The 24,958-nt window shown below is 43.9% G+C and overlaps 1 protein-coding gene across 2 annotated transcripts in view; it reads right to left on the reverse strand.

The window, feature by feature from the left end:
- Positions 1 to 24,958, reverse strand: part of Eps8 (EGFR pathway substrate 8, signaling adaptor) — a 162,005-nt gene that overhangs the window by 95,755 nt on the left and 41,292 nt on the right. The window contains exon 2 of one of the 2 annotated variants that reach the window (XM_034511969.2): positions 12,261 to 12,327. The exons of the other annotated variant lie outside the window; for it this stretch is intronic. The gene's annotated coding sequence lies outside the window, so the exon portion shown is untranslated. The remainder of the gene's footprint in view (positions 1 to 12,260; positions 12,328 to 24,958) is intronic. 2 annotated transcript variants of the gene reach the window in all.

Consider the following 24,958-nt stretch of genomic DNA (forward strand, 5'->3'; position numbering starts at 1 on the left):
TGTGTATATATATGCATGAATATGTGCATGTATGTGTATACATGTATGCACATGTATGTATTTGTGTGTACATGTGTGTGTGTGTTTTGAGGGATTGCCATGCTGCCCACTGAGATACATCTCGATCCTCACATTTGGATTATTATTAATTCTCATGTATTTAGCCTTATCAAATAGGACTGCACTGTGATCACCTTTGCTCACACAGTGATTCACACGCTACGAAGCCCTGGCTTTGTTCATCAGCTCTGAAAAGTTCTCCTGGCAGCAGCCTTGATTCAACACTTTCCAAGGACAGGAGATAGGTGAGTAAATACCCAGCTCCCTTAATTAAGGCGGATTATTGTATATTTATTACACAGGCATCCTAGGCATTTGTTGAGATTTTCCTATGAGTGGGATGTCTGCTTCAACAAAGAGATGTGGGGTCTATCCTTTAAGCTAACCAAAAACACAGATAAAGAGAGACACAGAAGCATACAAGCAGCATGTGCACAGTGGACAATATAAACAGTAACTGTAACATCAGTCTAACAAAATCATGCTTAGATGTAAGGCAAGACTACCGAGGTGGCCCAGTGGTAAGAGAGCTTTCTTCTCTTCCAGGAGACCCAAGGTTAGCTCAGCCCCCATACCCAGCAGCTCATAATCACTCTGGCACACTCTTCAGGCCAAGGGCATGTGCACACATGCAAATACACACAAACACAAGAACACACACAGAGAGATCATACCGTCAAATAAAGAAAGGTGAAGAAATTTTCTCTTAACATTGTGACAAACGCCTGTAGTCACAGCACTTTGGAGACTAAGACAAAAAGATTTCCAGAAATGTGAGATCATCCAAGGAACTACCTGGTCAGACTCTGTCTCTCAAGAAGGAGGAGGAGAAAAAGAGAGAGGAGGAAGAGGAAGGGCAAGAAGAGGAGACAGCAGAAGTGACTTTAGCACAGTAGCTACTGAGAATCTGGCAGTAAAACCCAAGTAGACAAGCAAGCTGGCCTCGGGAAGCAAACTGCCATCTCTTGTACAGTTAGGAAGGCTCTGGAGGGAGTTGTTATCTGGTTATTTCCCAAAATAAATTAAAGGACTGTAGAAGCAAGACGGCTTGGGAACATCTTTTGTAGGAAGTTATGTTCTGAAGAACAAAGACAAAGCAGAACAGTTTATAAACAAGGACAACAGGAACAGAGGCTCTCAATCGGGGAGGAATCTGGATTTCCCTCCTCTTCTGTGGGGAGATCAGAGTCAGTACCTGTAGCTGTCAGGCAGAAAGTCTTATAAACAGATCCCTGGATGAGGTAATACAAACTCAACAGAGCTCAGCAGTGCCTAAGTTCCAGAGGAAAATCCTGAGTAAATCCTGGTTTGTAAGAATGGTCGGTGGTACACACCTATAACCCCAGTACATGGGAGGCAGAGGAAGGAAGATGAAGAATTCCTGGCCACCTTTGGCTACAAAGTGAATTTGAGGCCAAGCTGTGATATATCAGAGTCTGTCTCAAAAAGCAAAAACAAATCAAAACCAAAAAGTGTTTTTTAAAAGGGGGAGGGGGAGGCTTTTTGCAAAACCTGGATTTCTCCAGATGTAGACAAATGTTGAAAATACACAAATAGACACAGCACAATGTTTTCTTGACAGACACATCACAGACAGACACAGAAAGTTATCCTCATAGCATGATGGAAACAAGAGGCAGGTTTTCAAGCGACAAAATCACTGCTCAGCCTTCCAGCTGTGATCAAGTGTGACGTGATGGTGGTTTGTACCCTTTTGTAAATCTACCTGGTCACTAGCTCTCCCCTGTCCCCTCTGCCTCCTGAGAAACAGTCCTTTGTGCTGTCACTGCCTTGGGTATGGATGAGGTGGCGTGGTCACCCTAAATGCAGAAATGACTGTTGCATTCCATGAATGATGCGGAAGCGGAGGTGAGAGGTGAATACTCTCTAATGCATCGTGGAGCACTGGAACAGCACTCCGTACACTCTGAGTCACAAGCGGGAGGAGATGTGTCACATCCACTACTGGACTAATATGAATGCTGTCATATGTGACAGACTGACGGTGAGACAACAACGGCCGTAATTCAGCAAGTGACATTTTTCTCGAGTTCAAAGTTCACTAGCTCCCCTGAATCACCATCGCACCCAACAAACATTTTTCATTTGTTCAGTTCACTGAGTCACCCATCAACAACCACGCCTGTACTGCCGACGGCTGCTCGGATCACATAATACCTGTCTTCAGACAGATCAAGGATTCTCCACAGCTTAGCTTGTGTGGTGGGCGATGACCTGGTTGGGCATCTCTAACTTGGGCATATGGGATGTACAGATCTCCAAACATCAATATTTCACTTCATTTTCTCAAAGACCTTGCCTCACCTCTCACATCCTTCATCATCACAGCATATTTTAACATTTGTTTTAAGGTTGCAGATGTGAACTTTAAAACACCTGACTCACTGTTACAGCTTACATAGAGTAAAGCAAAAATGTCAGTGTTGACTCATTAAAATAAAGGATGGCAGTCGAGTTTCCTGTCTCAAATGCTGTTGTCAACTTTTATCTACTTCTCCCATAATGCATCTACAAAGTGCAAGTTTCTGTCAGCAGTAGGGGATAACCATTCTCTACCAGTTCTGAGGGGCTAGGAACCATGGGAAGTGGCGAAGCTCCTGCTAGCTTCCGATGAAAGGAAATAATCAGGAAATTAGCATTGCTGTAGCTAATTCTACTAAAGCACTACATCTGCCCTCTGCGTCCCTGCTCCTTAGTGATGGAAATTTAACTGTCGCCCAAAGTGTGATCAACCAGTAACAAGAAAACACAGGTGACCTAAGCCAGGAGAATCATGCCAACTAAAAAACTAGGCAGACAATTCATCGCTATGGTAACAAGCTCAGAAACAGGCACAGAAACCAGCTCACAGGCACCATTTTGAAACCAGGGGGTGACTTGTATGTGTGTTTGTATGTCAAATTCACACAGTGTCCTGAGACAAACTACTGACAACCTAGGAGGTGAAGTTGAAAAAAACCACAGAAGCGTGCCTTTAAGAATCCCAGGTCCTGGTATACTAAAAGATGATTCTTTACTGGAAAGACTCTTCGAGAATATCATATAAACACAGTGATCCTTGGGAATGCCCTGCTGTATTCCACACTGATCCAATAAACAAGAAGGGTCTGAAGGTCCGAATTGTACCTCACACCAGGCAGGAGCACTCTGAGGAGAACAACACATAACTTCTTACAAAACATAAAGCCCAAGGACACTTGCTCTGCTGTTTGCATTTCAATCTACTGAGTTTATTCTGAATGCAAAATCATGTTATACGTCTGAGATTCCAGGAGGCCGGCATCACATCTGCTGCAGAGGTGAGGTATGCAAAAATTCTATACGTACGGGATACTTTGATGTCAGGCTTGCCAGTGAAATTTCAAGTAAATAAAAATGTGCAGAAAATGTGCAGTTAAGAAAGCAAAACAGACGAGGCTCAGAACGGAAGAAACTACACACAAATCGTATTTCCTTCAGCATATCCTCCAAGGTGACATACACCCCACGTGTGAGAATTTTCTAGTTGGACTCTTCTTATTCTGTTTGAGAGAGGCTTTGTTAGGCATTAGTTTCAGCTGTATTTACTTTATCTGGACATAGATAAGACACACAGGTAAGGCACAGGTGTGGAGGTCAGACTACAACTTCCTGGCCCCTGGGGAGGGTTCACACTTCTCTATCATTTCAGAGGTATAACTTTACTGGACACCAAGCTCTACACCATTGGTTCAGGCGTGGTTTTGTGACACTAAAGGACCCTGTTCTTCAGAGCTTCTTAAGATGTCAGGCCGTGGAAGGGTATCCTGGTTCTTGGGTTGTGGGTTTGGCCATGCCCCCAGAACCCAGGCTCCTGACAGGAGGTCTAATCTCCATTCAACCTGCACCCTTCAATCACTTACACAGGTAGACAAGTAGAGGGCATAAACAGGCCCCAGGCCCCAGGCCCCAGACAGATTTACATACTAATAAGGTACCTGAAGGCCAGAGGGTGGAGTCAATTAAGCATTCCTCCCCAGCCCCTCTCCCCTCTTCCCCTCCCTATTTAACTCAGGACTGCCCTGGGTTTTGGGGGGGGGGGGGGGTGCATCCAGATCTATCCACCATCTGCCATGTCAATAAACCGGTTTTGGAAACCCAAGGACTTTCTCCTGTGTTGGGACTGTGCCATGAGGAGCCATGGAGAGGCCTTTAGTGAGCAGCCGGGCCTAACTTCCAGCTGGAGGAACCCTGTGGTTCTCAAGCAGCAATTGTTACCTACATTACAACAAAACACCAGAACACCAGGAATGATATTCTCACTCTGTCCTTCTAAGATCAGTCATCTCCTATCCCTCTGTCTCTTTAAGATCTTTTTGTTTGGGGGACTCCTATAACTTGTGGAATATATGCTATCTGTGGGTGCTGGGGCATCTACCCACACTTTGATGAGTGTCATTAATTTTGGAAAATTCTCAACTACTTCAACCTCAAATCTTTTGATTCCTTCTTTTGCTTATGGCATTTCCATTATGCATAGGATATGCCCGCCCTGGCTGTCTTGGAGTTTTAGATATTCTGCTCGATGCTTTTTCATTCTTTGCATTTTGGTTTGGAAAGTTTCCATTTTCTTCTTCAAGTCCAAGGATCTTTCTTCAGCCCTCAGCAGCTATTTCTGGAAGCAAAGGAGTCAAAGGCACAGGGTATTTCTGATACAGCAGTTTTCTTCTAACGCAGCTTTAATTATATCCTACAGATATGGATAATTTTGGTACATCCTGCCTTCATTTTCATTTGGTTTAATGTATTTTTAGTGCGTGCATGTGTGTGTGTGTGTGTGTGTGCGCGTGTGCATGTGTGCACATGTGTGCGTGTGCGTGTGCGTGTGTGTGTGTGTGTAGAAGGAGAGTGTATGCTCATGGGCATGTCCATGTATGGGAAGGCCAGAAATCAACATCAGGTGTCCTCCTTGCTCACTCTCCATCTTATTTTTTGAGACAGGGTCTCTCCCTGAGCCTGGACTCATCTTCTCAGCTATGCTGGCTGGCCAGGGCTCTCCAATGAGTCCCTATCTCCAACTCCCCAGTGCGTGCGGGGACTGCAGACATACACTGTCACACTCAGTTTTTATTTGAATGCTGGGGGATCTAAACCTGGGGCCTCATGTTCATACACCATGAGCCACCTTACTGACCGAGCCACCTCCTGGCTCATGCTTTATTTATTTCTCAAGACTCTCTCCTTAGCCTAAGGATTATATAGATGTGTGTTGCTTGCTTCCAGCACTTTGGAGACTTGCCTGCCATCTTTGTCCTGTTATAGTAAGTTCCTTGCTATTCAATGACTACATCCCCTGTGATCCCAACCCATGTGATGGATAGACGTATTTATTTAAAGCTCCACTTCATATGACTAACTCCTCAGGTTTGTGTAATCCCCACCCCCTTCTTGTATAATTGTTTCCAAATTACTCCAGGGCCAGGAGCAAGGGAGCATTTTCAAGATCTGGATGGGAGGCTAAGTAAGTTCAAAACCAACATAGTCTCCATAGTGAGCTCTAGGTGAGTCAGAGCTACAGAGTGAGATCCTGTCTCGTGTGTGTGTGTGTGTGTGTGTGTGTGTGTGTGTGTGTGAGAGAGAGAGAGAGAGAGAGAGAGAGAGAGAGAGAGAGAGAGAGAGAGAAGGAAGGGAAGAGGGAGGAGAGAGGGAGGGAGGGAGAGACTCATAGTACATTTCCAAAGGACTAGAACTGAAAGCAGCTAGCTCCCTATAGCTATGATCATGGTCTCTCTCGCGCGCTCTCTCTCTCTCTCTCTCTCTCTCTCTCTCTCTCTCTTTCGCTCTCGCTCTCGCTCTCGCTCTCTCGCTCTCTCTCTGTCTGTCTCCCTCCCTCCCTGCCTCCCTCCCTTCCTCCCTCCCTCCCCCACCTCTCTCTCTGTCCCCCCTCGCCCTCTCCCTCTCACCTCTCTTTTATCCACATCTTCCTTCCCACCCTCTTGTCTTTTACAGGCCTAGCTCACATTTTACTTTTTCCATTAAAATCCCAAGGACTCTTCTAGTGCCCAGAGAGCACTTGCCAGGAGTCTGCGCCACCATACACATATATCCTTTCAATATCCATTAAGTATCTCTCTGTATCGAAGCTTCACACTACAGTCTGAAGGGATTTGAATTCCTAGCATCTATACACCAGGCCCTATTCATTACTGAATAATAGATAGTCATTTAAGATAACTTTCTATTTTCTGATTTTGTCAGAACTACATAAGATACAGCGTCTACGTAAGTTTGGTTCGCAAACTAAGAGCCAATGTATCTATGATAAAATGACCTGCTCATAACAGGATTTTTCTAGGGTTTTCAACTTCAGCTATTGAAAATTACATTGACAATTATAACTATCATGTAATTAATATCTGTGACTACACATGTTCCAATGCTCAATCATATATCCATTCCACAAATATTGATCTTGATTTTTTTTTTTCCACAATTAAGGAAGTGACTTCTTGGAATGCTTAGTCCTTGCCCCGGGGCACACAGGCAGGCTTCAAATTCAGATCTTGATAACTGTAAAGATGTCTACTGCCAGCCACCACGAGAGGAATGAATTAAACATGGTGTTGCCTCTTAGCACTGGCTTCTATGTTGCGGTATATGGTACTATCACAGCACATTTCCCAAGACAATTTGAAAAATAAAATTTCAGTAAGACCTGCTGGCTCCAGATCATGGGAACCCAGGTGCAGCTTCAAAGCCAAAGCTCTGAAACAAATAATCCTGATTTTGTGTTCAAAACTATGAACTCTTCCAAGATAGAACATTCATTTCCTCTGGCATGGTCTCCACCTTCACTGCTGCCTTGGTTGCTAAGGAAAACTACAGACTTTACAATCAGACACACTGCTGATTAACACCAGTGTGGGCTGGCCCTTGTTCCTCATCAACACACACTTGTCATTGTTTCTATTCAAACTCCCCGTAATAACCACATTCCCAGGTTATGATCTGGTCCTCACCCACTTCACTGCCTCGGAGAACAGGTGCCCTCTCACGTGACCCAAAACGTGGAGACAAACTGTGGATTGTTCTTTATCTGGATATAAATATGAAAATCTTCGCCTGCACAAAATTTTATCACCTCTAAAATTAATTCACAAACAATATGTCTCCACACTGCAGTCAGCATGTTCTGTTTACTGATTTCAGAAATGATTCTCACACGGGAAGTTCTGCCAACTATATATATCACAGGGTTTTAAAGGCCTATCTTCACATGACAAGGAAATTAACCTTTTGGAGAAAAGTGGAAACATTCTAGGCGAGTGTAACACGGATTTAGTTTTTGTTTTTATTTTAATTTATTTTTGGTTTGATTGAATGTTTATTGCTAGTTTTACCAAACCCTGTAAACAGAACACTTGCAATCTTAAAGATAAAACAATTAAGGATTTTTAAGAATTAAACTCAAGACAGAGCCAAAAGTCAGTTTTCTACCATTAAAACTTTTTTTTTTTTGCTGACTTCTGGCTTTTTACAGATTTATGTGAACTTCATGCTAAAACTCAAAAGTACGAAACTATTTTCTGAATAGAATAGGCTTATTTTTTTTCTCCAGTATTATTTCTAAAACGATTTCATTTTGTCTTAGAGCAGTAATACCAAGCAAACCCAGCAGTGAGGTATTATCTAGCTCGACAGCCTATACTCTCAGAGTCTGAAGTACAAGACAGAGATAAATTGTGTACATGTGTTTGTGAGTGGACAAAGCCAGCTGCATGATTAATCGCCATAAGCCTGGTTTATTGTTGTTGTTGCTTGGGTATTTTTGAAGAAATGGTGCTCAGGATGAGAACCAGGGACTCACGTGCTAAGAAGCACTAACCTCTCAGCTACAACCGGAGCCTACTGTGTCGAGTCTTTAAAATCCTGACTTTGAAGTGGAAAATGTTCATCTTGTGTATAAAAACAAAAACACAAGCTGAAAAGTTAAATTTTTTTTTGATGCCATTTTTTTTTTTTAAAGTTAAACTGAAAGACGGTAAACCTAAGGTCAAGCTGTGTACTTCACGTAATCCCAGCATGATCCACAGACGCAGCTCATAAGTGATCAATTAACTCATTTCTCGGAAGAGGCAGTAACGTCATCAGTCAGGTAAGATGACAGGTGGTCAGGCCTGGACTTACTCGTCTTCACAACTAGAATAGTATACCTATCACGTACAGCCTCTCAGGACGTCCTACTGTGCTAACAGGTCTTTATCAACCCACAGTCATATGGAGCAAATCGACTTGAACAGAACTTCCTTTGAACTTCCCCCCCTATGACTGTGGCAAGGAAGACTATGAAGAGAAGAGGGACAGCAGTAGTCACCCTTACCTGACATGCTCTGCCCTCTCTCCACACATCTCCTTAAATCCTAACAATTTATAACCAAGGTCACATGATGGACGCCATCTTACAGCTATGAGCACAGACTCAAATAAGGTACATACCAGAAGCTTTATAAGTACGTTATAAAGAAGACTATTTATACGTATTTCATGAAGAAGCACGCAAGCCCCCACCCCAAATCAAGCTGTTCCCCCATCCTATACTCTTTATCTAAATAAAAAGGCAACTGCTGGAGGTCTTTACAGCTGTTACTCTGAAGTAACCAATTTCTTTTAGAGTTGAAGGAACACAAAGCAAAACCGGGAATCAGCCCTTATGGATGTTGCAAAAGGATCTGGTTTGCAACAACAGAAACAGGACACAAAAGTTAGCAGACGAGTCAGCCAAGCACTAAGTTACAGGGTCAACGGACAAGGAATTGTCCACCACAGAGCCTGCTCTGGTCTTCAGGATGCCTTGTTAATCATTGCTAACAGCCTGAATGCTACTCCACAGTTGCTAAGAGAGGAACCGGGTAAACTGTGAAAACAGTATGGCATTTGTTCTAGACCCTTAAAGAGTCACACAACCCATTAGACAGGTGATGGCCAAACCAACTATCTACAAAGGAATGCGAAGCCTCAGAAAAATATTACTATCATCAGACCAGCATGTGTGAACCTAACAAGAAGTACAGTACTGCTGCTCACTAAATAGAATCTGGCACATTAAAAAAAAAGTCTCCGGCATACCTTCTAAGAGAGTGAGGAAGCGTGGGAGTGTGTGAAATCCTGAGCCACGCAGACAGAAGACCACATGTGCGTAGTGGGCCGAGGAGCAGCAACACAAGTAAAGGAAGTAAAAATATTGACGGTGACAAGGAACGCCTACTTGGTCTTACTAAGCCTTGTAGTAGAGCTCTGAGCCGTCCAGATGAATGGCTCAAACCAGAGAAGGGGGAAGACAGAAACTGTTTCTCCATATCAGAATGAAAACCACTAAAACTTCCATGAGTATGGCTCTAACAGATCATTTTTCATAATCTACAGGTAGATAATTCCCTCAGGTATTTCCTAGTAACAGAATTCTAGGAGTGCCAAGCGTGTGTTCACAACAATGCAAGTGATTCCTCTTCTTTCCTCACACTGTTTCACACTTGCCTTTTCCCCCTCCCTCACACTGCTTCACACTTGCCCTTCCCCCTCCCCTCACATGCTTCACACTTTCCCTTCCCCCTTACCTCACACTGCTTCACACTTGCCCTTCTCCCTCACCTCACACTGCTTCACACTTGCCCTTCCCCCTCACCCCACACTGCTTCACACTTGCCCTTCCCCCTCACTTCACACTGCTTCACACTTGCCCTTCCCCCTCACCTCACACTGCTTCACACTTGCCATTTTCCCCTTCCCTCACACTTGCCCTTTCCCCTCTTCTCTCTCACATGCTTCACACTTGCCCTTTCCCCCTCACACTGATTCACACTTGCCCTTTCCCCCTTCCCTCACACTGCTTCACACTTGCCTCTCCCCCTCCCCTCATACTGTTCACACTTGCCTTTTCCCCCCCTCACACTGCTTCACACTTGCCCTTTCCCCTCCTCTCACATGCTTCACACTTGCCCTTTTCCCCCTCACACTGCTTCACACTTGCCCTTTCCCCCTTCCCTCACACTGCTTCACACTTGCCTCTCCCCCTCCCCTCACACTGTTCACACTTGCCCTTTCCCCCTCACATGCTTCACACTTGCCTTTCCCCCCTCCCCTCACACTGCTTCACACTTGCCTCTTCCCCCTCCCCTCACATGCTTCACACCTGACTTCTCCTGTCACTCTGCACATTTCCTCAGCTACAGGCATCACAAGCCCTATCTCACTACTGACCCAGGGGTGTCAGCTAAAAAAAAAAAAAAAAAAAAAACCAGTGAATTTTTTCATGCTGCAAAAGATTCTCTGCATAAAATCACTGGTTCTCATTTGATTCCCTGTGGTAATTCACAACATTAACCCCTTGACCTGTCAATTTTTCAGAAGTAACATATCAGTTTATTCTACATTATTATCAAGGTGAGTGGGGAAATGACCATATCTCTCCCATGTTAAAAAGAGGCAGAGTGAGATAAAGACACCCAGACCCCAGGTGACAAGAACGAAGGGCACCTGAGGCAGCCAGGCAGTTACTAATGAGGCGCTCTGGACACCCAGCCTACAGGTCTCACCAGCATCCACATAATGGCATCTTGTAGATTACCAGAATGTGGCTCCTGAGCTTGTGAAAATAACAAGCAGTCTAAGGACTGGCAGATGTCACAGAAGAGGAAGGGGTGGTGGAATAGCAGAGTCAGATGACGGGGTGGTACACCACAAAGAAATGCCTTCTAGACACAGGACCAGTGTGTGCATGGGCTCCTGCAACCGTGGATACCTGCGTGAGACCTGTACAAAAGCAAGCTTGTCCACAGCCCGGCATGGAGAGGGCAGGAGCACACAAAGCCCCACCCAACTGAAGAGCTCCTGGTAGTTAATGCCTACTGATGGAGGAACACTCACTTAATGTCGGGGCTGTGGAATCTAATAGGCTGTCTGTGCCACACAGGTTAGCCTCATTAAAATAATAAAAGGAAAATAATGAAAAGAAAGGAAAAAAATATAATGAAAATAAATATGAAGCTGAGAGAGACCTGTGTTGGGGAGGGTTAGGGAAGAGGAAGTAGTGGCTAGGAACAAGATACATTGTCTCTATGTATGAAACTTTCAAAGACGCTAGAAAAAAAGGTTTAGGTCCATCAATGTCAACATTTCCTTGTGGATGGAAGGGGATGGGGAGGGAGGCTCAGCAGCTCCTGGCTGCTGGCAGGAAAGAGGTATCACTTTCCTCAGTGACGTAGCCAGTGATAATTGTTCATGCTCTAGTATGTACCCACCAACCCATGTTCATGTAAACAACGATAATTAAACTCAGTGGGTCACGCACAAAAAAATTATGAAAGTAGGAGGGGGGCTTATGTGAAGAAGGGTTTCAGTGGGAGAGGGAGAAGGGATGAGAGAGAGTAGTGGGGGTGTGGAAATAACTCAGATTCATGAATGGAGCATCAGTGATTTCAAAGCACACACACTCAACGAAATCACAGGTGGCTTGTATGTCTTGAGGCAGAGTCTCGTATGTGCCCAACTTTCTATCTAGCCAAAGATTGTAAATTATTAAATTATTCCTATCCCCATTAACTTCCAAATGAATGGGAGTGAAACTATGATTTAGCTTCATCACACTTACTGGGCGAATGACCCCTAGTCTAATTCCCTAACACTAGACTGGCTACTTCCCCAGTTGTACTGCCCAGTACTTGCTGTCTGTGCTTCTCCTGGGCTATTCTGCTCTACCAGCCTGTCCTCTGGGTTCATTTCCCCCAGGCATGTGCTCCTGGTCCATAATGGAGAACTTCTGTTCTCTCCATCTCCCTTCTTTTTCTCATGGTTCCCAACCTGTGACCTTCAGCCCACTAAATCAAACTCTGCCTCTTCTAGTCCCTCATCCCCGATAGTGGCTATAGCCATTGTATTTTAACCAATAGTTTTAAATTGGAGAGCAAGGTTTACATAATGTCACTTGGTGTGCATCAGGATCTGTTCATGGTAGGGGGAGGGCAACCAGATCCTAGAGGCCAGTATGCAAATCTTCTGGCGTCCACCTCCCCACTGTTCAAATAACTAGCAGGTATGTACCACCACACCTGGTTTACACCCTGCTATACTGGGGAAGGAATCCAGAGCTTGGTGCATGCTAAGGAAGCACTCCAACCGAGCTACATCTCCAGAAAATGGACCAATTATTCTGCAAGAAGACTCACCTCAGAGATGAAAATAATCTTGTGCTGCCACTTCAACGCATTGAGGGCTGTATCACATATAGGTGGCCTGAACATAAAAATACGACAACAGTAAAATACTCATTTTAAAAGAAAGTGTCCATGCAACAATTGCTTTGCATCCTATAAGTGCTTCATTGGTGCTTCTCTTTTTATCTAAATTCAAAATGAAGGTCATGGCAAAGGGCAAAGCAAGAAGAGTGAGGGACCAGGCTAAGTTTATCACAAAAGAATTCACTCTTGATTTAATCCTTACAGGATCTGAGAGGTTCGGCACAAACTAATGTTTAAGGTGCGATCTGAATGCATGTTTAACACTAAATGCAATAGATATTTTATTTGGCATATTTTAATATTTCCTAGAATTCTACCAACTATAAGTGAAAGAGGCCTTTTTACATATTTCCCATGTACAACTGCACAGGGGCATTCAACTCAAGGCCTTTAGATGAACATAGCAACCAACTTATTTAAATTATAGAGCCTCATTTTTAAAATTTCATGTTATTAAAATGACTGATGTTGCTGTAACTTATGATATTATAAAAACATATTTTAAGAGACTGGGGAAATAGCTCAGTTGATAAAAATGCTTGCCATACAAGCATGAAGAACTGAGTTCAATCCCCAGCCCCCAGGTAAGAGCTGAGCACATGCTAGTATCCTCAGTAATGAGGATGGAGAGAAGATTCGCAGGGACTTGCTGGCCAGCCAGTCTCCTTGACTCAGGGAGCTGCTGGTCCAGGGTCTCTGTGTCAAAAAACAAGACAGAGTGTTCAAGGAAGGCACATTCTACACTACACGTGCATGTATATATACCATACACACACATCCGAAGATATTTACCATCTTCAAATTCTCACATTTCAAAACCATACTTTTGTTTGTGTGGCTAGATATCTAGAAAATCTACCTGTTTGTGGATCTAAAAATTATATTACTAGACTAAATGAAAAATGAAACATTACTATAGTTAGTGAAAATATTAGTGACTCAGGCCCAATAATCAGAATCAGCGATATGTTATAGACAATTTTATATCATAAGATTTTTTTCCTTCAAATATCACAGCTCAGTGAGAAGTACTGTCAAAACCAGATATAAATGTTCATTTTTCTTGGTAATATAACAGAGTATCAGCAAGAGGCTGCATAAGATTTGGCCTCTCAAAGTCAAAGCAGCTACTGATACTCAATGTCTACACATTTCAATTCAAGGGTTGCAAAACAGTAACATTACGCAGCCTGGAGGGTAAGAAACAAGCCTCAGAGGCACGCTCTGTTTGCTCTGCAAAGCAACTGACACTGAGCATGCGCTGTATGGGCCCAGAGCTGAGCATGTGCTGTGTGGGTCTAGCGCATGTGCTCACTGTGCTGGACTTCAACCAACCATGACAACAGCCCTGGGCAGGAGGCTCTTCAATTAGCCCAATGTGACAGAAGACAAAATGAAAGGAAGGAAGGAAGGAGGGAGGGAGGGAGGGAGGGAGGGAGGGAGGGAGGGAGGGAGGGAGGGAGGGAGGAAGGAAGGAAGGAAGGAAGGAAGGAAGGAAGGAAGGAAGGAAGGAAAACAAAAAGGAAGGAAAAAGAACGCAGATTTGGTTTCAATCCTGGATCTTTCTACCACTTCCACACACACTTACACAAGACAAAGCGACACATTGTGCTACTCAAGGGGAGACTGGAATCACTTACTGTTAGAAAACTCTACAGGTCAAATGAAGCTGCTACAGTGAGCAGAATGTGAGCATAACGGAGGGGAGGGAACACAGAGAGACATTAAAATCCACGACAGTCAAAGAGCTTTATCCAGACTTTGACTAGAAGTCAATGTCAAAAAGACCTCTGTGAGACTACTAACATGTCGGACACCAACTGGATTATCTAGTAATATTGGGGCAATGACAATGACATTATAGTCAAATCTTTTAGAAGCATTAATATATGGGGCATAGCAGGCACTGTATTTAATTTAATGTATTTAAGGATTAAAATTTGCTTGACTTTGTAAGGGAAGATATAAACAAATTTATAGCTGAGCATGATGCACATGGCTATAATTCCAGCACTTGGTGGGTGAGAGGTAAGATCAGGCCCAACCTGGGCTACATGGTGAGACATTGCCACAAACACAAACAAACAATGCGACAACCTGAAGCAGGACAGGAACAAAGCAAGATGGGCCAAGGATTAACAATCACTGAAGCTATGATTACTTTAAAAAATAAACAACAAGAAAATATTATGTCAAAACTGGTACCTCATGTATTATAATAGAAATGTTAAAAAAATACTAACTTAAAATGTAACCAACTGCTCCCAGAAGGTAACATCCTTGTTTTCACTAAATAGCAACAGTAACCAGTGCCTCAGATAGAAGGCATTTCTCACAATAGCTGGCTTGACAAGACACATTTCATTTGCTGCTAGCTGCTAATGTCTTTATTGGTAATAACAATACACCAAAATAGCAATCTCTCTGCAAAGTAATCATTTGTTTAAAACTATCAAAAAATTGCCAGGCTCTAGGGGCTTGGTTCTGTTACTTGTTGGTTTTTAAAGGGTCTGTTTTTAATGTTTCTCTAAATGTATGCATGTATATCCATATGGGAGTATATGCACATGTGAGTGCATGTACCCAAGAAGGTCAGAAGAGGGCGCTGGATCCCCTGAAGCTAGAGTCCCAGATTGTTGTGAGTCATACAGTTTGGGTGCTGGGTACTATACCTGGATCTTCTGCAAATGCAGCAAGTGCTCCTGACCACCAACCACCCCCACCCCCACTCTCCTGTGAGTGTCATTTGCTTCCAAAGTTTTTGTTCACCTTGTATTGGCATGTGACACACTACTGAAGGACACAGGATGAACTAATTGGTAAATGATGGCTTACATTCTTCAAGACTGAATGATGGATTTGCCGGTGAAATTATTACAAAGTCTCAGATGACGAGGTAGGACTGGACATAAATTGGTGAAAAGAACAAAAAGTTTGAAGTTCACTTTTGGCTTTATTACTTATGAGCTTTTTATCATTTCAAACAAGTTCTAGATCCTTCACCTGCAAGTGAGGACAAAAACCTTTCTCTCATCCAGCATGGCAAGGTAACATTCAATTTGGTAAGTTAGCATTCAGGGACCAGCACTAGAATTCTTGCCATCTGGTGTGTGGCCGTGCTTACGTATGGCTCATTATATGTATGAAACATCTCACAGATTTTAATATTTTATATAAACTACATTATTCTGAGTGCCTAGTGTTAAATATTTAATGGCAAAATTTCTAATTGTCAGCACCTAGTTATTTTTCAGATATTTAACATTATTTTTATGCAAGCTAACTATAGACTCGCTTCTAAAATGTCAAGAACAACACCGTGGTTGTAAACGAACATCAAGAAGCACATCTGAAGTCCTTTTTCATACTGCAGCTTTGAGCAGACTTTTCAGTAACCAACAAGACTTTTGTCTGTAATTTTTACTCATCTAAATTGTAGACGATGCATAAATGTCACTTGAAAAATTTAAAGACAGACTTCTGTGATGGCTGATTTAGCTGTCATGTTCACACAACGGGGAGGAAGTAACTTCACCCGAGGAACTTTCTCCATGAGATCAGCATGTGCAGGTGTCTTTGGGGCATTTCCTGCATTGCTAATTGTGGGCGGGGCCCAGCCCACTCTGGTGGCCCTGAGCTGTACACAAAAGTTATCTGAGCAGAAAGGGGTAAAGAAGGGGAGAACAGGGGAAAGGAAGAGAGAAGATAGGAGAGAGAACTGGCCACCAAGCAGATTTCCTAAATGGCTCCTGTCTCTGCTCGTACGTGTGTTCCTGATCTGCCTTCCTTCAATGATAGACTATAACTGGACATCTAAGCCAACTAAAACCTGTCCTCCCAAGGTTGCCTTTGGTCAGTGTCTTACGTCACAGCCACAGAAAAGCAAGCTAGGATGGCTTCTTCCTCCAGATACGCAAAGTTAGAATGTCAGAGTACCTAAGGCACCTAGAGGAAAACATATCCAAATAATTCTTTGTATTTAGTGATCAGCCTCCCTATTGTTAGAAATTCTTCACCTTCAGAAATAAAATATCAGTCAAAATCAGCTTTCTCTGAGCCCACGTGATGTGACTCCTAGGGGCATTTCTATCATGTGGTAGCAACATTTGTTTGCAGATCTGTCTCATAGTCAGATGCATGTGCCAAAAGGGCAGACCAAGGCACAGACATGTTTTCTGGGAGTCCCTGCAGAAAGCCTGGTAGCAGGAGCTGTTTAATAAATGCTTGGGGGATCCACTCACGAGTACGCCCACTTCCAGGACTGGTGGGTTGAACCTGCTATGGGTTGGAGATGGTCTGACCGTGTCTCCTAAATGCTCACAGACAGAAGGTTTGGTGGTTCACCTTTAAGAGTTTAGTGGGAGTTAATCAGGTCAGTGAGGTGGGGGGAGATTGCTGCCCTGGGAAGAGATTAATGCTAGTCTCAGAAGGGAGCTGGCTCTTCTCACGAAATGAACAAGTGTAATAGCTGACTCTCTCTGCCTCCCTGCCCTGTTCTACGGTTGCTGTCATAAATGTCTTCATCATTATAACACGGTTTGTCATAAGTCCCTCACCGGGGGCTAGATCAAGGGGCTGTCCCACCTTGAAGTTTCAGCCTTTAAAATGATGAACTAAGAAACCCTCTTTATTGATAAGGCATCCAGCCCCAGGGACCTTATTATAGCATTAGAATAGAGTCATAACACTAAATCATGAGGTGGTGCATGATTAAATATTCCATGTGGAAATCCACCAACCTGGGAGCTAGAACATCAGGAGATCATCACCTGGGTTTCACCTCTGCCCCTCAGTCCACAGAGGCCATACTTTCTCCAGCTAATTCCCACCCAGAACAGACTGTGTCTCTGAAGTCAAGGTGTCCTAGTCCTAGAGCCTTCAGTATGCAGTACTTACACTTCCTTTTCCTTTTTAAGAATACTGTCAGTCTATTCACACATGCATATGATGTATTACTGTGATCACCTTCATTCCCAATTGCTCCCCCAACTCCTCTTAGGCCCACGCGACCTACTCCCAACTTCATACAATATTTTTTAATAGCCCAGCAAGTCCAAAACGTGCTGTCCATATCAAGGGTGTGGAGCCACGCACTGCAGCATCATACACTTAGCAGGAGCCACGCCCTTAAAGAAAACAGACTCCCCTCCCCAGATAAGTCATCAACTGTCATTAGCTCCTCAGCTGGGGTGGAGGCTCCTGAGTCCCCCCCCCCCCCCCCCACTATATAATGTTGCCTGGCTTTATCTCGTGCAGGTCTTATTCAGGCCATTATGTCTGAACTGATCATTCTTGGTAGCATTTTATACACTGGGTATTACATCATGCATGTGATAATTTTGAATCATGTCATCTTCTTAGTCACCCAGTCACCTGGGAGTATATAGTACTCTCATCTATAGTGAAAAGCTGAGGTCTAAGAAGGGCATAAAACCTGTTCAACGTCCCAAAGTCACTGGACGATCTGAATGACGATAGAGTTCCTGGTCTCCATCTCTGAGTCTCCTCAACAGGACACTGTTGATTTTCGGCATCAACTTCACTGTATTAAGGGATACCTAGTTAGCTGTGGTGTACTGTTTCTGAGTATGCCAGTGAGCATGGTTCTGGAGGTCAGTCTGCTGGGTGGGGTCCGTCTTTCCTGACTGTGGACAGTCACCATCCAATCAAGTGGAGATGTAAATGGGACACTGAGGTAGCAGAAGAGGTAGTTCCTGCTCTAACAGATCCAGGATGCCCATCTTCTCTTGTCTTTGCATGTCAGAGATCCATGTTCTCTGGCTTTTAGACTGAAAGTTGAGTCTTCCCTACTAGGCTCTCAGTAGTTGGTGCTTAGTCTGAGAATTACATCAACAGCTTCCCTAATGCTAAGGCTTCTGGACCTGGTCTGTCACAGCTACTGATGTCTTTGGTTCTCTGATACAATGAGAGCCGGCAGTGAGCTGTCCCAGCCTCCAGCCTTGCGAGACAAATCCCCTCTCATCCGCCTCTATCTCCTTAACTCTATTGGCTGCTTCTCTCTGGAGACTCCTAATGCAGCAACAGAGCAGTAAACAAAGCTTGTCACAAAAGCTTCTAAAGGTCCCTTGAGGTCACTTTAAGTGTTTTAATGAGCTCTTAAAAGGCAACGTCAGTGTCCTTGTGGGAGCTGTCATTCTTCCTTCTCAGTTCTCTGACACACAGAGAACACTAGTCAGCACAGGCTACTCTCAGATGGCAACGAGGATGGGCACGGAAATCATGCTCAGAGGAAGAAGCCCTGGATCCAAAGACTAGAAAAACTCAAACTAGTGGATATAGTGCCTCATTGAATAAAGGTCTTGTGTTGGCTAAAATCTATGTAAGTCTTAAAAACTGTAGATCATGGGGCAGGAGAAATGGCTCGGAGGTTAAGAGCATTTGCTGTTCTTCTAGAGGACCTGAGTTTGGCGCACAACACCCATGCCAGGTGTCTTAGAGCAGCCTGTAACTCCTTGGATCAGACACTCTCTTCTGGCTTCTGCAGGTAACTGCAGTCATGGGCACACACCTGCACAAAGATACATAAATTAAAAAAAAAAAAGAATCCCAAAAAACCCTGTAGGTCACAGGCAAGAACCCACACTAAATTAAGTGAATAGAAAGTTCTGAGGTACAAAGCTACCCCAGGACCTAGATGCCCACGAGAACTCTGGATAAAGTCGGGAGAGTGAGTCAGCATGCGCTCAGGAGTGAACTGGTCTTTCCCAGGTTCTATCTCAACTCTGTCAATTACTGCCTGACTTTAGGAAGCCCACTTATTAACATGCTGAGCCCATTCCCAGATACACAAAATAGAGGGGGTCACCCCCACAGACAGGAAGATGCAGAGAAGGATGATAACACATTGCGTTGTCTACAACCAACTGGAGCACATCCATATCATAGAAAAGCAGGAAACATTTAAATATATATATTTAATTATGTATATAATTATATATTTATATATTTTTATATATTATGTATATTTAACATTTTAATATATTATATAATATATATTTAACATTTTAATACATATTATATAATATATATGTGTGTGTGTGTGTGTATCCAGAGGCCTCTATGTTGAAAAGGAACTCCAAACAAGAAAGTTAACAGGGGAGAGAGGTTCTCAAGCTCAGAGTCAGCAGTAGAACTAGATTCTTTTCCACTGGTAAACTCTCCCAGAGAAGAGATGGTCTGCATCCATGTGACCTACACAGGCAGGTACCAGCCCAGCCTGCACTCAGGGACACGGGATCTGCTTTGATAAAAGCAGGGGCTTCATCACATTTACCTGACACTTTTAATTACTACCGTTGAATTTGCATTCTGTGTGTGACATAACAGGACAAAGATCAAAGCATCCGCTCCTATGCAGCCCCTACCTCTGGACTCCTTCTTATCGGGGTCTGTGCCTGGGGAGCATGGAGAAGTGTTGGGTTGGTGGAATCATGGTCCTTTAGTTTGGTGTACTGGTTACTTTTCTCAGTGCTCTGACAAAAGCAGCTTAAGAAAGACTGGTTTTTGGTTCACAGTTTGAGAATGCTGTCTGTCATGGTAACCTTTGCATTGTCTAAGACTAGACTAGACTAGACTAGACTAGACTAGACTATCCACAGTACAGTACCACACACATCCTGAGCAGAGTCTTCCATCCTATGGAATTAAATCTATGGGACACCCTCAAGGACACACCTGGAGATGGATCATCTAAGTGACTCTCTAAAGTGAACATGAAATAAAATATCACAGCGGGTGTTTCAGGGAGGTTCTCTGACACCCCCAATTCAGATCCTCAGGAAACTCTGACACTGTTGTTTGAAGGTTGGCCACAAGCAAATTTGGTTGTCAGTCTACAAAAGACAATGACTTTCTCACCCTGGGCTCTGCATATTCTCATTTTGCCCCAGCCCTGCTAATTCTGTTGACTACTTAAACCATTTCTTCTGTGGCAAGAACAGGAGAGACGTATTTACTTAGCATCTGTCAACTTTCAAGGCAAAGGCCATGGGAAATCATGAGCTGCTCTAGACGGACACCAATCAAACCACCTTCATTACATTGTGGCACAGGGAAGATCGACATTAAGACTTAGTGACCAAGGAAATGGAAGGCGTCTCCTACACAGAGCCGGTCACTCACAGGAACATCACTTGTAAAAACAAAAAGACCTTGTTCCTTCCTGTTTCTCCCTATGAAATAACCTTGACACCTTCTAATTCTTCCTCATTTCACCAGCCTTTAAAGTAACTAACTGAAGGTGGACACCATCGGCAGGAGAGTTCGTGAATCTGGCCAGTGGAGTATAGGTTAGTACTCACTGACTCCAGGTACTGCACAGAGCAAAATCCAGACAAATTCCCTCCTTCTTCTTCTTACTTGTAGTGTTCTTACATGCCAGGCTCATTCTAAAATACTTTACATATTGAAGAATTTAATTTCTTACAAATGCATGGTGATAAATACTACTACTACTATTCTATTTTGGAGATGAGAAACGTTGGAGACTTCCGAGTCTTGCAATTCAGTGGTGACTTCAAACTTGAGCAGATCATTACAAAAACAAGACACAACTGAAAGCCAGGGTACGAGAAGGTCCCACACACTGAGTAACAATGGACAATATTAGTAAATACTGCTTCGTGTGTGTGTGTGTGTGTGTGTGTGTGTGTGTGTGTGTGTGTGTGTAGGCTGGGTGATGCTCAGTAGGAAAAGTACCTGCTGCCTCAGCATGAGGAACTGAGATTGGATCCCCAGCAACCACAGGGAACTTGCCCAGATCCTTAGCCCTGGGGAGGCAGAGACAGAAGGACCCCAGCACTTTCTGGCCGGCCAGTCTAGCAGAAAAATGGAGAGCTCCAGGCAGGTTTGATGAGAAGCTCTGTCTAAAAAAAAAACTAAAGTGAGTGTACTGAAGGAAGTCACACAATGCCAGTCCCTGGCTTCCATGTATTTAAGGATGAGCAATGTGTGCATGCGCGTGTGCGCACACAGAGATCGTTTGGAGACCAAATTAACAACAGAGCCATTCACTATTTTAAATAGTACTTACAGAAGAAAATGCTACCTGCCACAAAGAGCTGACTTTAAATGCACACTTTTAAAACACCAAACTGCTCACCACAGGCTGTCAATCATTCCACATGCTCCAGTCCTTGTCTGGAACAGCCTAGAAGAGGGAAGCTTACCCATACAAATGTGCAAACATTCCCCCATCACACACAGCCATAAAAGACATCAGGACTCACTATCTCACTCAAATGAGGAACCTCAAGCCTAGAAATCCCCATCCTCACCACGAAGGGCAGGGACAGAGTTACACAGAGGACAGAGAACCAAATGGCACATGCTCTCTGTGTTAGAGCCTGTGGGTCACTGAGAGCCTGGACTTTGTGACTAGGTATCCTCCAGAGGAGATCCTTTAATAACTCCCAAAACGAGGCTGCTTAGCAGTGACTGGTAACAAAAGACAGACCTCCAGTCATTCACCTGCAAACCCTTACACACGCACATGATTGCAACAGTGGTCTTATTCCAGCCTTAAGGTTTTTGTGGACCACACAGTTCAGGTTCTCCAGTCTTGAAGAGAAACATCAACTGCTGCCAGACTCAATTTCAGCTGCCAGCTGTGGTGCTGTCTACCTATAATCCCAGCGCACAGGAGGCTGAGGCTAAAATTGCCATGAGTCTGGGTTACATATCGAGTTCAAGGCCAACCTGGATACATGAGACTAAAAACAGTAAGTATACCACTCTGGGGGGCGCAGGGGAAAGAGGGAAAAGAGATGGAAAGGAGGAAAGAGAAGGAGGGAATAGGAGAAAGGGAGAAGCAGTGGAGGAGGGGAGGAGGAAGGTAGAGAAGGGAGGAAGAGAAGGATCAAGGGAGGAATATAATTTTAAAACAGCAAATATGAACAGCTGTGATGAATGAAACTGGCAAACCCTGCTGCACTGCACTACAGTGATGACAACCAATGTGCTCATGTTATAGCATCTCACAAAGCCACTGTGGCCGTGACTGATGGGACGGCAAAGCCCACTGACGTTTTTATTGAGAAAAAAGTACACATCAGACAGTAAGGCCAGCAAAGGTCTTTCAGAGGTAAACCAGTCTATACCAGTTCCTTAATCAGGGATTTCATTCGATGACACATCTAATAACATTTTGTTGGCAGTGGTTTTTATTTTTATATTTTCTCAAAGCATCAGTCATAGCAAGACTTTCTAGAATTAAACTGTTCCCGGCGGCTGTGTGTAGGGATTTGTTGTTGTTGTTGTTCATGGCATGCTGTCCTACTAGGCAGGCCTTGCGATCTGATCTGCAAAGCCTAACTTGGCATCTGGAAAGCTGTCTCATATCACTACATATGGACATATGGAGATCCTGTCTCAAAACAATAATAATAATAAATTTCAAGATGGCAATGTTTGTTTAGTTAGATTACCACACAACTTTCTAGAGGGTCTTATTCTGAGGCAAAACAAGTACCTCGCCCTGAGTGATTAGTTCTAACTGCCAACTCGAACCACCTGAGAATCACCCAGACAGAGATTCTCAATGAAGGATCGCTTGGATAGGTTGGTTGGTGGATAAGAGGGAGCTCTTTCATTAATTGAGTTGAAGTGAGAATAAGCCTACTGTGGGCAGTACCATTCCCTGGGTTGGAGTTCCAAACTGTGTACCAGTAAACTAATTCAGGCTGAGTACTAAGCATGCATGCTTTGATTCTCTCTGCTGTTCCCTTCAGATGGGATGTGACTGGCCCTTTGCACACCTGAGACTTGGATGCCCTGGAGTGATGAGTGGAGCAGGACCTGAAATCATCAGTCAAATTAACCATCAACCATTTCTCCCTTAAGTTGGTTTTTGTCAGGATAACTTATTGCAGCAATAGAAATGAAACTAGAATACTCTAGAGCCCACGGTCCATGATAATCTGGCTTCTCAGACTCACATGAGACCAACCTGGGGCCATATCCGTTTACTATCAGGAGCTCCTGTATCAAGGCGGTCAGTCTAACAGTGAACTCTGTTCTGAAGCAGTTCCCCCAGTCCTCTCCTACTGCAAAAATCCTCAAACAGCTGAGTTAACAGGACTATTTTCTTCACCATGGCCTGCACTGTTTAGAATGAATTCACATGGACTAAATGCTCAGAAACAAAGAATGTAGCTTTCCAGATCAGATTGACAGAGCTCACCTCCACAAGTGATGTCTAGTCTGGTAACCCTCTACCTCATCTGGTAACCTTCTACCTAGTTTAGTAACCTTCTCTAGCAGGTAGCTCTTTCTTCATAGAGATTTTCAATTGCTCAACACATTTGGTCCTGTTAACTCCAAAGCTTCTCTGTTCTAATGCAAGGGCTTGGCTAATGAAGTGATTTTATCCGGTTCCCTGACGTACACAGACCAATTTACTGATGCGGAATCGAAGTGGGCAATAACCGTACTTGGTGTGGTTGTGTAAAACTACTTAGTACACGAAGAAGCTCACCCTCATCATTTTTAAACATTAAAACACATTTAAGAGAAAACATCAGCAGCTGGTCAATGTGAAAGGTACCAATTTAGAAGTGCCGTAGGCTAAATTATCTTTGTGGGGAACTGTGCTGGGAACCCCCCTTCTATGTGAACAACAATATGTTAGTTAAGAGAGTGGCTCTCCATGAATACAGCAGCTGGCCCCAGACTAATGAATGCTGTGCTCCGCCATCCTAAAGGGGGGATCCGAAGGCTGGTAAAGGCAGTGGTGCACAGGGCACCCACAATGAGCAGTAGTGCTCAGCCCTAAACAAGGCTGAATGAAAATGGCTCCGGTAGGCCATTTGATGATTGGTCTCCAGTTGTTAAAACTGTTTGGAAAGGATTAGAAGGTAACCTCCTTGTTGAGGAGGAATGGCCTTGTTGAAAGAGGTGGGGCCTTGTTGAAAAAGGTGGGGCCTTGTTAGAGGAAGAAGCATGGCTTTGCTGGAGAAGATGTGGCCTTGTTGGGGGAGGCATGGCTATGTTGGGGAGGTGTGGCTTTGATAGAAGAGGTATGGCCTTGTTAGAAGAGATATAACCTTGTTGGAAGAGGTGTGGCCTTAGAGGAGGTGTGGCCTTGTTGGAGGAAGTATAACCGTGTTGGAGGAAATGTGGCCTTGTTGGAGGTGTGGCCTTGTTGGAGGTGTGGCCTTGTTGGAGGTGTGGCCTTGTTGGAGGTGTGGCCTTGTTGGAGGTGTGGCCTTGTTGGATTAGGGCATATCAATGGGGGCAGGCTTTGAGGTTTCAAAAGACTAGCACCTCCCCCAGTGTCTCTCTCTATCCCTGCCTCATGGCTGTCTCAATATATGAGCTCTCAGCTCCTGCGAGAGCACCATGCCTGCTTGTTCACTGCCATGTTCCCAGCCATGATGGTGATGAAGTCTCACCTCCAGAAAATGTAAGCTCCGAATTAAATGCTTTCTACTGTAAGTTGCCTTGGTTATGGTGTTTTATCACAGACAACGACATTGACACCATCCCTGCTTAGGCTTAGAGAACACTACAGCAGAGGGCTGGAAAGAAGAAAAGGGCCAAAAGGTATGGAGAAGCATTGCAAAAGGCCATGTCCTGAGCAAGCCTCTGTAATCACAAACCAATGAGAC

This window comes from Arvicanthis niloticus, chromosome 9, assembly GCF_011762505.2.
Source record: "Arvicanthis niloticus isolate mArvNil1 chromosome 9, mArvNil1.pat.X, whole genome shotgun sequence".
Taxonomy (NCBI): domain Eukaryota; kingdom Metazoa; phylum Chordata; class Mammalia; order Rodentia; family Muridae; genus Arvicanthis; species Arvicanthis niloticus.